Genomic DNA, 12964 nt, shown 5'->3' on the forward strand with positions numbered 1-12964 from the left:
GTGTGTGTGTGTGTGTGTGTGTGTGTGCGCACGGGTGTGTTTATATAATAGGTGTTTGTGAAGTGAGTGGGGGGTGCAGCATGAGAGAGAAAGTAACAGAAAAAAAAGAGATTAAAAGAAAGGGGGAATTTACATTGGAACCATAGCGGCTGCAGAGCCCAGCCTGGGTGGAGCGTCAGGAAGCGTGTGTTTGTTAATTGTATATCTCTGCAGTTCTAATTGCTTTAATTCCCTGTAATTAATCAGTAATTGCAGTGAGGAGACGTGCAGAGCTTCGCTCTAAACGCAAAAAGAACTTTTCAATACGGACTACATAAATATAGATGAGAGAAACGACATGAGGGGAGAGGAGAAAGAGAGAGAGAGAGAGAGAGAGAGAGAGAGAGAGAGAGAGAGAGAGAGAGAGAGAGAGAGTGAGGGAGAGAGAGAGAGAAACAGAGAGAGAAACAGAGAGAGAGAGAAAGAAAGAAAGAAAGAGAGAAAGAGAGTAAGAGAGAGAAGGGGGGAGGAAAAAAAAGACAGAAGAAGTGCATGGGGACCAACTATATTTAGCGTTCTTTGAAAGGCCTGAACTATGAAGTATATGGCATGGTCTCATTTCTCATTAATGTATTCTGATGCGTATGAAAATGAGAGATTATGGGTGAAAGTGAAGCAGTCCCCATAGACTCACACGGCAGCACTTGCAAAGGAACATTCTCAAAGGGAAACCCTGTTACTGTTACTGCAAAGGCATTCATTAGTTTACATCCATGGAGCTGTGACATTGTTCAGGCATAATTACAGACTCCCCATTTGAGTGCTTTCATTTAGTGCGTCGGGTTTACCTTGCTACACTATTTAATTTCTTCTTTGTTGTTTTTCTTTTGTTTTAAAACTCTTCACGAGTAGTGAAACATATAATGTCTGTGGTCTGCAAGTGTGTGTCCATGCGCATAGGAAGTTTGTGTAATTCTTTGTGCCTTTTTCGATGATGATAACGATGCCATGGTTCTAGAGCAATGTTTCTCAAAGTGGGGTCTGGGGAACCCCAGGGGTCTGTGAGGGGATTCCAGGGAGTCCCCAGCAAATATAATTAATACAAATCAATTTAACCACTTTAACCCTACATCGGCTATTTGAAAATGTGAGAAACATTTCAACAACAGAAACCTTGTGTTTTCAGATGGCGGGGGTCCGTGGCCAAATACATATTAATTTGGGGGTCCTTGACTTTAAAAGGTTTGAGAACCACTGTTCTAGAGAGCCAGGGTGTGTGCATATGCAGCAGTAGAGATATGGGTGGGGTATGGGGGTATATAGAGGTGGATGGGTGGGAGTATGGGGTATACAGTACAGATGCAGTAGGGATAGAGGTGGATGGGTGGGGGTATGGGGGGTATGGGGGTACAGTTTAGGGAGATCCCTGTCCTGTTAGACCAGCAGGGTGCAGAGGAGGGAAAGGAGAATCCCTCCCACTCACCCTATGGTTGCAAGGTAATCCCCTCCCTCCCTCCCTCTCCTATCTCTGTCTCTCTCTCTCTCTCTCTCTCTCTCTCTCTCTCTCTCTCTCTCTCTCTCTCTCTCTCTCTCTCTCTCTCTCTCTCTCTCCCAGTCTGTCATCCTCCCCCTCTCCTCATCCCTTGCTCCCTACCTCAGCCTGCCCCCCCTCATTAATTCCCAATTAAGACAGCAGCTCTCCCGCCCACACACCTCCTTATTGCACATATTGCACATAAATGCTTCTCTGGTCCGACTTTTAATTTACAGAGGTTTGAGCTGAGGCCAGCAAACGTACAGAGTGGTGCGCGCATCACTGCCTGCATGTGTGTGTGTGTGTGTGTGTGTGTGTGTGTGTGTGTGTGTGTGTGTGTGTGTGTGTGTGTGTGTGTGTGTGTGTGTGTGTGTGTGTGTGTGTGTGTGTGTGTGTGTGTGCGTGTGTGTGTGTTCCTGTGCGTGTGTGTATGTGTGCATGTCCATGTATGCTGTATATAATGATCTCTTTTCTGTTCCTGTCCCTTGCTCTCAGATGAAAGCGAACCTTTGTCATTCTCAATCGGTTTTTAAACGACCGCCGGCTGCCGGTCTTCGGTGACCCGCTGTGGCACATCCCTCCCCTCTCCTCCTTGGTTGCTGTCCGTTCTGCGAGCCCCCGCCCCCACCCCCCCACCCACCTTATAATGGCCTCAGTTCCCCCGTAACAAGCAGGCTTCTCATAGATCTCCATCAATTTGTGTCACACTAGGGAATCCCTGTACAAAGCCGCCCTCGCCACATCGCCCAGAACATCTATACGTTATTAAGCTGAGAAAAACAGCTTGGAAAGTGTGTGCTGGTCTTAGTTACAGAACCAAAGGATATAAAAAGGGGAATAAGCGAGAAAGACAGAACGAAAAAGCGTATGAGAGATAGATGGGGGGTGAGGGGCAGCGCAGAGACACAGAAATAGAGAAATACTAATGATAAAAGTCTAAACTAGATGGCTATGTGGTCCATGGTTTCCTGTGATGCCATCTAGCTCGCTGTTCTGTCTGTTTTCTTAAGATATTTCTAAGATGCATCTCATGTACAGTATGAGCAGCTTGCATCAGCCTGCGCATGAGAAGACTTGCACTGATCCACTGAGACGCTTGCAAGTGCAGTTTAAATGGCAGCGTTTCTATTCAAGTGTACTAAGGCATTGTGTTTTGGCCATGTCAAGGCCATGCCTAAAGGACAAACAAGCCACTCACACTCACTCTGTAACACATGCGCAGCTCAGCTTAAACTAATTCAGAGGTGAGCTTAATTTGCTACATTGCTCAGGTGCTAATGACACTTACATGAAAAGTCACCCTCACAGAGCCCTCCAACACCATAGAAACAACTTGTGTACATGTCGATTGTCTAATGTCCTAGAATATAAAATGAATGACACTGATAATTAAGTCGAAAGCAAAATTCCGCAAACTGATCTCCCTTATCCATCACAATGTCCTTGCCCAATAGTCAATGGGCCAAGACCCTTAATTTAACAAATCGGTACCATCTGGGTTGGCAAATTCTAGTTGTGATTTTGTTTTATTCCTATACATCACTGGATTATGGACTGCTGTCTTTTAAAAATGAGAAAACGCCTTCCTTAGAAATCATCTTTATTTCATTTATATCTTCTCCCTGGGGTGTGTTTGCACTACTGGCAACTTGTGCAATATGCTCCGATGTCATGTTTTGTAGTAATTTGTCTAATGCACAGTGGTATTTAAGCCACAATTGGTAGATTTTCACGTGCTTTAACCTTTCTCCAGTGTTCGTTGCAACTCCCATTATTTCATAGCCTGGGATCCAAACTGCTTCGCTACGTTCGGCGGATTTTTGTTCTCACTTGCAACACAAAGTGAGAAAAAAAATCGGCCGAATGTAGTGAATCAGGCTGGATCCCAGGCTAATTATTTCAGTGTGTTTGTGGTCAAATTTGACCGGTCTGTTTTAACTGCTTCTATGTCAACACAAAATAAATCTTCAATGTATTCAACCAGTGGTTAACGTGAGTATATCCAGTGAATATTCAAAGAACAGACACTGAAAATGGTATTTGTAAATTAATATTATATTAACAAATTCAAAACAAAGACCATAATCAGTACACATTAACTAACATCAACATGAGCAATCCTTTGTGTGTGTGTGTGTGTGTGTGTGTGTGTGTGTGTGTGTGTGTGTGTGTGTGTGTGTGTGTGTGTGTGTGTGTGTGTGTGTGTGTGTGTGTGTGTGTGTGTGTGTGTGTGTGTGTGTGTTATACATTATACAATATTCCGACTCTCGTCTTTTTGAATCTCTTGCTCTCTCCTTCATCATAATACATTTCTGATCTTCTACTACATCACGAACAACCCAGCTTTCTCAGCTCTGCCTTGACGTCAAGCTCTGCAATCTGAGAACACTACTTTTTCTAAATCATATAGTATTTTTCATTGATTGCTCCAATTATGTTTTCCTCCAAAACAGCCTTTTTGAACCTCTGACATTTTCTTCTAGGATTTTGAATAGTCTAATGAACACCTGTGGCGTCTGGCTTCCACTGCTTCCGGACATTATGTGGCTTTAAATCGGCAATTTACCTGCTGTGGTACACGTACGTTAGAACTGTGCATGTGTGCTGAAAGACCACATTGGCTTCAGAGAATCCAGGTAGACTTTAAAACATCAGATTCAAACACATTGCTTCTATTACCTTTATAAATGTTTTAGTTGCCTTAGGTTCAAGATTAAATATGATATTGGCAGTTTGTGTGCTTTTTCCAAACAATGACTACGCTAATGGGGGAAATAACAAAATGTCCAATAAATACGAAAAGCTACTCTTGTGGAAAGGCTATCATATATTATATTACTTGCATTGACCCTATAAGCAATTTAGTATATGTAAGGTTTTGCCCACTGAAATGGTACCGATATCTGGTCTGGCCCATGGACTACAACAAAATGTCCTAATTTGAGTGCATGAGTTCCAGAGCTGGCTCAGTTACCATGTTTTGCCATCACTGCATAAGATGGTGGTGAAACATGCCCTATTATACTGATGGATGGGCCATGATTGCTGGCAAAAGTGGTCTATGGTTTTCTGTGATGTCATCTTGCTCTGCATTCTTAAGAGATTTCAAAGATGCATCTCCTCTGTGAGCAGCTTGTATCAGTGTCTGCATGAGAAGACTTGCACTGATCTACGCAGACACTTGGAAGTGCAGTTTAAATGGCATTGTTTCTATTAAAGCGCAGTGAAGCCATTATGTTTTGGGCATGTCAAGGCAATGGCGGATATAAGACAGGTCACTGTAATTCATGCCTACAGCTGAAGTGAATTCAGAGGTTGTGTGTTCACCATTGAATGGTGTAAAAAAAAAAAAAGTACCACAGTAAGTAACATGACTTAAATGCACCATTACAGTAATCTACCCTAAACAAGTATTCACACATTATTGTGGCGATCATAGACAATTAAGCAGAGGTGGACAAAGTGCTCGACCCCAGTTCTTGAGTCAGATTATAGATACTCCTGGTCAAATATTAGTCCATTATAACTGAAAGTTGCTCAGTAAATGTTTTATTGTAGTCAATCAATCAATCAATCAATCAATCAATCAATCAACGAACCACTCAATCAATCAATCAATCAATCTTCTTAATTTATCAAAGATATCATGCCACATGCTTTTGTAAGTCCAACCATATCTTATCAAATCTATAATTACCCCCCACATTTTAAAGTGGGGGTATCAGCTGCATCATTTTCTCCATTGCTCAGCGGTTGATGACCCATACATGCTCTCACAGAGACCTCCAACACCACATACACACACACGCACGCATGCACGCGCGCGCACACACACACACACACACACACACACACACACACACACACACACACACACGCACACGCACACGCACACACACGTACACACGCACACACGCACACACACGCTCGCTCTCCCCTGAATCCACAAAGCACTTTTACCATCTCAACAGTAATAAGATCAAACTTGCTCGGCAAAACCCAACCTTTGTTTTATCCGACGGAGCCGTGAAATGAGATTCTATTAATACCCGCAGCCCAATCGGGGCTGGCTGGCTGACTCCCCGTGGAGGCAGCATTGAAAAGGTTAGGTGCGGCAATTACGCAGGTGGAGCTGGAGAGAGAGGGGGGAAAGGGGGGGGGGGTAGTGAGGAGCAGATGATTCTGCCTTGATCACCAGCTCTGAACACGGTGTTATCAGCAGCTCACACAGGGAGCGAGAAGGGAGGGAAGGGGAGGGGGGGAGGGGGGGTTGTGCCAGAGCACCGTTAATGACTTGCCTTGTTTTTAGACGCGAGCAGACGCCTTTCAAAGGCATGGCAATTAGAGGGGGACTTGTTCTGTTGCGCTTTGGCTACTGCAGTGACTTAGTGAGCCAGTCACCCACCGCTGGCCAATCAATGCTGGATAGGACCCAATTGGCCAAACAAACACACACATAGATGAGGTAATGATTGTATGTCATGTCGACGACCAATACATGCATTCACGCGCCCCCCCTGAGCAAAGCTCTTTGTGCCACCACATGTTGGTGGCACAGAGGAACACACTTCTCTCCCTCTCGTGCCTGCATAGGTATGTTAGGGTGGCACACATGTGCTTGTGACACGTGGAGAGACAGCGCAGGCAGGCGCATGCACCAGGTGAAACACAGGTGACAGTGATAATCAGTACCTCTCAACTCTCATTATTCTGCAGGGATCAAGAGAGAGAGAGACCACGAGGAGAAACGTCTCCCTGCCTCTCTGGAATATCGGCTAGTGCATCAACACACCCACCATTAGTCTGCTCCCGCTGCTGACCTCAGTCATTCATTTAATTGGCTGTTAATTGCTATTCTCTCCACCAGGCACAATGTATATATGCGTCTATATTTAGGCTCTACCCCCTCGATGGCACTTCATGCTAAATTACAACTTTCAGCCAGGCACTGAAGGGCTCCATTGTGGCCTGTCGTTCTCTCCTCCGAGGCTGACTGACAGGCTGAAGGGGGGGGGGGGGGGTGGGGACGACATCTTCCTCTATCTCTCTCCTTCCCTCCTTCCTCCCCTCTGCATGCTGCTACACTAGACGGTCTGACACCTGTATTGTGCCGCGTGTCGCTGCTTCTCTCCTCCTGTGCCTGACACAGTGGCGATGAGTTTTCAACTGTTGCCATGGATGTCTGAAGACTTCACCCCATCTACAGTATATCCGCTTGTCACCAAACTTTGGCACGGTGTGGCGGAAATGCTATTTACAGAGGAAGAAGAGACACGGATATTTTGGTTTTATACCTGGAGACTGTGGATCGCACAGGAGAGAATATTTTATTAGCGAAAACTACACCATGGAGATAACGACCCCCTATGTTAATCCTCTGACAAAGTTATTTTATATTCCCAAATCCAGATTACAATTAAATAGTAATCAATTATCTTGTTTTCAGTTCACCATTATAGCATCTTTAGAATATAAACTCACAACTTATTTCTTTCTTTCATCTGTTCATATATTACACTTTAAAGTAGTGAGATCATTTTTTGGGTACGAGTCCTTCCCCCAAGTAAAGGAGTTTGAGTATCTCGGGTGTTGTTCTCAAGTAAGGGAAGGATGGAGTGTGAGTTCAGGGGGAGAATGGGAGCAGCGGGAATGGTAATGCGTTTGCTGTACTGCACCATTGTGAGCCAAAGATAGCTGAGCCAGAAGGCAAAGCTCTCGATCTACCGGTCAGTTGTCATTTCTGCTCTCACCTATGGTTTCACCTAGATCTCCATGTTGGTCTGGGAACGCCTCGGGATCCCCCAGTCAAGGCTAGCTAATGTGGCCACGGAAAGGGAAGTCTCTGCTGGAAGTGCTACCTCTGATAAGCGGTTGAAGATGGATGGATTATGTTTGATTGATTTTTCCATTTTTGTCTATTTTATTTTGCCCTTATTAAACCAGGCAAGAGACAGCCTGAGGCCTTATCTAAGGCCAGTGCCTTGCTCATGGACATTGGAAGGAGTATGTCCTCAACATGCATGTTTTTTTAGACTCAAGACTAAGGTATTCTTAAATGTATTTGAGGTATATTATAGAAAAACACAATTTACATAATTTGGAAAAGTGCCACACAAAACAAGTTAATTGGTGTTTGCATAACATATTGTATCATATTGTATAATGTAATGCTTGATTTACAGAGACTGTCTCCATTTCTGTATCTAAGGTAAACTGCCAAGCCACACTCTACTATCTACAGTATATATGTAACTCTGTATGTGTACTGTGTACTACTTTGTCTACTATCTATGTAACACTGTATGTGTACTGTGTACTACTTTGTGTGTACTATTTACGTACTACTGTATGTGTACTGAGTACTCCTCTGTGTGTTACACAGAGGCTCCACAGTGTTTACCAGCAGGATTCCTCCACCCTCTCACTCCCCTCTAGTCCAGCTGTGCCTGAGTCACGTAGGCCTGACACACACACACGCACGCACGCACGCACGCACGCACGCACGCACGCACGCACGCACGCACGCACGCACGCACGCACGCACGCGCACGCGCACACACACACACACACACACACACACACACACACACACACACGCGGAGGGAATGCGTGTGACACAGATGTGAGGGTGATGGATGATAGAATCTACCGCTGACGTCATGCGGTGGAAATCCCGGATTACTCAACCCCCCCACCCCCACGCCAAGCCCTGTCTCTCTCTCATATCCCATCCACATCACCTCTATCTCTTTTCCCTTTTCTCCCTTTCTGTCGCTTTCTCATTCCTCTCTGTGCGTGTCTCTCGCCCAATCTCCTGTGTCTCTCGCTGACTCTGCTGAGCGTTCATCTCTCCACCTCTCTCTCTCCCTCTCCCCATCTACAGTATCTATCTATCTATATATCTATCTATCTATCTATCTATCTATCTATCTATCTATCTATCTATCTATCTATCTATCTATCTATCTATCTATCTGTCTATCTGTCTATCTATCTGTCTATCTGTCTATCTATCTATCTGTCTGTCTGTCTGTCTAGACAGAGGCAGACAACGAGGAAGGAGGGAGGAAAGAGTAAGAGGGTGAGAGAAAGAGAGAAAGAGAGCGGGGGGGGGGGGGGGGGGGGGGGGGTCCCTGATTTATGGCTCTGACTTTTCATTGGTAATACCCTGATTATCTCTGGGGAGAGGGGAGAGCAGCCTGAGCAGCTTAATAATGTTTACATGCTCAGAGAGGCAACAGAATGCTGCTGCTGCCCTCTTAAAATGAACACGGAATCACAGAGGCACTGCTGGCCCTGGTCTATTTCACACCGCTCTATTTTACACTGGTCTACAAGGGTTTCATAAAAAAAGGGGACAACCTTTTCTTTTTCAGAGGCTTGGAGCTTAACCACATGAACCCTTGCATCCCGATTATGGGCATGTCATAATAGGCGAACATTCTGCAAAATTAGGTGAACATTTGGCTATAATAGGCAAATATTCCGTGAAAATAGCAGATCTGCACGCTCACAACGCATCGAGGCGCAACTTGTGAGCTTGCAGATCTACTATTTCCGATATATTATGGTTTAAGTGGTTTAAGTGTGTTTTTTGTCTTTGTTACACTTCTCTGCACCTGTTTGAGAGAGGGCTGGCTGTGCTCAGCTGAGGATAAACACTGCTGTTGAATTCAACCATTTATTGCATCCGCTGGCATGTCTGCGTCAACCTGATCACTTTCATACGACGTGAAGACAGTGATGAGATAATTAGCACGGTCTCCTAATCACAACAGCTACCATTACACACAGCATCAACTACCACGCACGCAGGTGTGTCATCAGAGGAACACTTTGCTGAGTGAGATATTCCACAGAATCCACACGTTGTTTTCATTAGCCAAATAATTCAGCTGTTTGAGACTAAGTAAACAAGTAAGAGTATATTACTGAAGAAGATCACTTTCTTGTCAATTAACTTAACCGAAATGTCTTTTATCGTATCCTCCTAGATGCACAGTTCCTGCACATAGTACATTATACAAAGTAATTATTGAACATTAATGAGTATCTCTACCCCCCCCCCCTCTCTCTCTCCCTGTCTCTCTCTCTCTCTCTCTCTCTCTCTCTCTCTCTCTCTCTCTCTCTCTCTTGCTCTCAGTCGGTCTCTCACACACACGCACGCACACACGCAGGCACGCACACCAGGGTTACAGCTGGACAGCATCCGGGGGGGTCAAACCAACAGCCTTTGAGTAACTGATCAGTCTCTCTACATCAAGGCCAACCTGCGACACAAAGTCAAAGTCATTGTGCCGTGAATCAAAACACAGGTGAATTACCACAATATGATTTGAGTGGAGAAGCAACATCCTAGGTGCGCTCACAGCACTGAGCGCACTGGCCAATACAAACTAATAGGCGAGTGTGCTCCGGTGCGTAATTTCCGAACGCGCCCCCTGTGATCTGCTGATCAGGAGTGTCTTTTGCATCTCCCTCTGTTACTCATAACCTATGAGCCGGGGATCACTGGTGGGCCGCGAGGGTACTGCAAGTGGGCCCGCAATTAATTGGCAAAACAAGATTTCAATGATAATATAGCATTAATATAAAAAAGAATATGTAAAAAAATGGACGTGGTATTTTTTTCTTTAAAACTTTGAAAAATTAGTTTTCATTGTGATACTGAAAACTAGGAATACTGTGTTAGTTCCGTTAATCCAAGCCACAACACAATCGAGTGATTGATCATTCAAACAAACACGTTCTGAAAATGCATGCGGCTCACCCATCTGACCACTAAACTTAAGTCGTCCGATGGGTGGGCCTCGAACGCTTTCAAGATTTTCGAGTGGGCCCCGATCCAGAAAAGGTTGAGAACCACATTAATAATAAGAGATAGCCTGCTCTAGATTCTCTCTCTCATGTACATAAACACACACAGCTGCAGAAACCAAGCATCCTTCGCAATCTCATCCTCATCATCGCTGTGATCGTCCTAATAATCATCACGAGGCACGCGCTATTGTTATCATAATCAGATCTGCAGCGGTACACAGCTGGAGCGAAACGCAGCGTTAAACCCCGATCATAATAATTGGTTATGGTTGTGCGCGTATGATAGACGGAGAGAATCTCCCGTTTTCACACTGTGCTATTATCACAGCCTATAATACCTTGCTGATTATCCATTCAACGAAGGCGTAGTCATAACGGTTATGATAATAGCGAACCGCGGCTGTGATAATCCACCGCACAACCAGAGAGCTCTCTCTCTCTCTCTCTCTCTTTCTCTCTCAGATGATAATGATGATAGTGGGTGGTCATAAACACACAGCAATGGCTAGGCTGGTGGGAATCATTTCCCTGGCTCACCCATGAACAAGTTGAATGGCTCACCCACTGTGTCAAACAGGTTAGATCCTCCAGGGCTGGCTGGTTGGCAGTGGTGGTACTCCAATTTTTTCACTTAAGCAAAGATAGCAATACCTCAATGTAGAAATACTGTAAAAAGTCCTGCATTTGAGATATTACTTGAGTAAAAGTACAAAAGTATTGGCATCAAAATATAAGTACCATATATAATAAGTACCAAAGTAAAAGTGCTCCCTTTTTAAAAATGCTCACTAACGCGTTGCATCGCAAGTAGCAACTAAAGCTGTCAAATAATTGCAGTGGACAATATTCACCTCTAACATGTAGTGTAGAAGTACTGAAATATGGACATACTCAAGTCATGTACAGTAAAGTATCTCAGAATTGTACTTAAGTGCAGTACCTAAGTAGATGTACTTAGTAACTTTCCACGACTGCCAGTCGGAGAGTTGGTGAGACGGCCAGCTCGTCACGTCTCTATCTCCTTCCTATGGAGTGGGTTCAGTTTGTATCTTATCAGATGTGCTGATTTGCTCATTTGGGAGGTGGGATTAAAATGCATCAAACACCTGTTTGCTGATTATGTTGCTGGAACAACAGCCAAGAATAAAGTCTTACACTAAAACTCAATTTCTGTATTTCATCTCTCTTGCTCTCTCCTCTTTCTCTCCGTTTCTCTCACATGCACAAACATACAGTATACACACACACACACACACACACACACACACACACACGCACGCACACAGGCACGCACGCACACACAAACAGAGATGTCTCTCCACTGAGTCCTTCCATCTGAATTTGCTGAGGTAGGAAGATCAGGTTTTCCACTCGGTGAAGCAAGAGCATTTTCACCCCACCCCCACCCAGCATTAACAGTATATATATGTGTGTGTGTGTGTGTGTGTGTGGTGTGGTGTGGTGTGGTGTGGTGTGGTGTGGTGTGGTGTGGTGTGTGTGTGTGTGTGTGTGTGTGTGTGTGTGTGTGTGTGTGTGTGTGTGTGTGTGTGTGTGTGTGTGTGTGTGTGTGTGTGTTTGTTTGTGTGTGTGTGTATGTGTGTGTGTCAGTCTATCTGTCTGCGTGTGTGACAAGTGCACAGGTGTACCTGGCGTGTCAAGAATATGTGCGTGCGTGCGTGCGTGCGTGCGTGCGTGCGTGCGTGCGTGCGTGCGTCTGTATTTGTGTGTGAGTTGAAGTGTACACATCATCATCAGGGTTTTAGGGTTGGTGGATCTACACTACAGTAACAGTCACATCATTTCCATCCAAAGGTACAGAGTTAAACGTCTTCATTTGGTATTTTATCACCCTTGAGGCAGGAGAGGAGAGCAGTTTGTTTTATTTTGCAGATGCAGGAGAAGAGGCTTTTCAAAACTCCCAAAATAGCAGATTTACAAGCTCACACGTACTCAAGCACACAAGCGACACGTATAAATTGAGCTTAACCTTAACAAGAGAGACTGTCTTCAATTGTTCCTAGTCCATTCCTTACTTTTCTTTACAATTTACAATTCATCCGTTCAGCAGATGCTCTTATCCAGAGCAAGATCAGAGCATGCTACAGAATGAATCCTATAACAACAAATGATGGGGTGATTGGTCATATAAGTAGAGTGCAAAGAAAACAATTTAGTTCTTCAAAGAAACTAGGATACTGCGCAAACATATGACCATAGTATCGATCTAAATCACATTCTTAGCAATTGTGTTACGCAAAAAGCTAAATCTAAATAACATAACATTCATGAACAAGTAAACAACATGTAACATGTTCTATTTTCATCTGGGTATTGTTTGTCTGTCAGTCTCTTCCTCCCCTCCTCTCTTCTCTCAGTAGCCCTCATCTCCTTTCCTAGGCTGTTTGTTTCGCTCTTTGACTCATTACTCATTATCTTTGTAGAACAGCAATGTGCGTTCGTCAGCAGTGATTATTAGCAGTGACATCGTTATAGCGGGAGACAAGTTTGATACTTGACAAATGAAGATATGGCATTCTCTAATCTTCAGCCTCAAAACTGTGACATACAGTAGTAGATAAGTTTCACAAAACATTAAAACATTGATCATAACCGAATTAATGATGATAGAGA

At 44.3% G+C, this 12964-nt stretch overlaps 1 protein-coding gene across 2 annotated transcripts in view; it reads right to left on the reverse strand.

Moving 5' to 3' along the window:
* LOC311033760 (hepatitis A virus cellular receptor 1 homolog) overlaps window positions 1–12964 on the reverse strand; it is a 487428-nt gene that overhangs the window by 356947 nt on the left and 117517 nt on the right. The gene's annotated exons all lie outside the window — the stretch shown is intronic.

This window comes from Gymnoscopelus microlampas, assembly GCF_963454915.1.
Source record: "Gymnoscopelus microlampas genome assembly, chromosome: 18".
NCBI classification, from domain to species: Eukaryota; Metazoa; Chordata; class Actinopteri; order Myctophiformes; family Myctophidae; genus Gymnoscopelus; species Gymnoscopelus microlampas.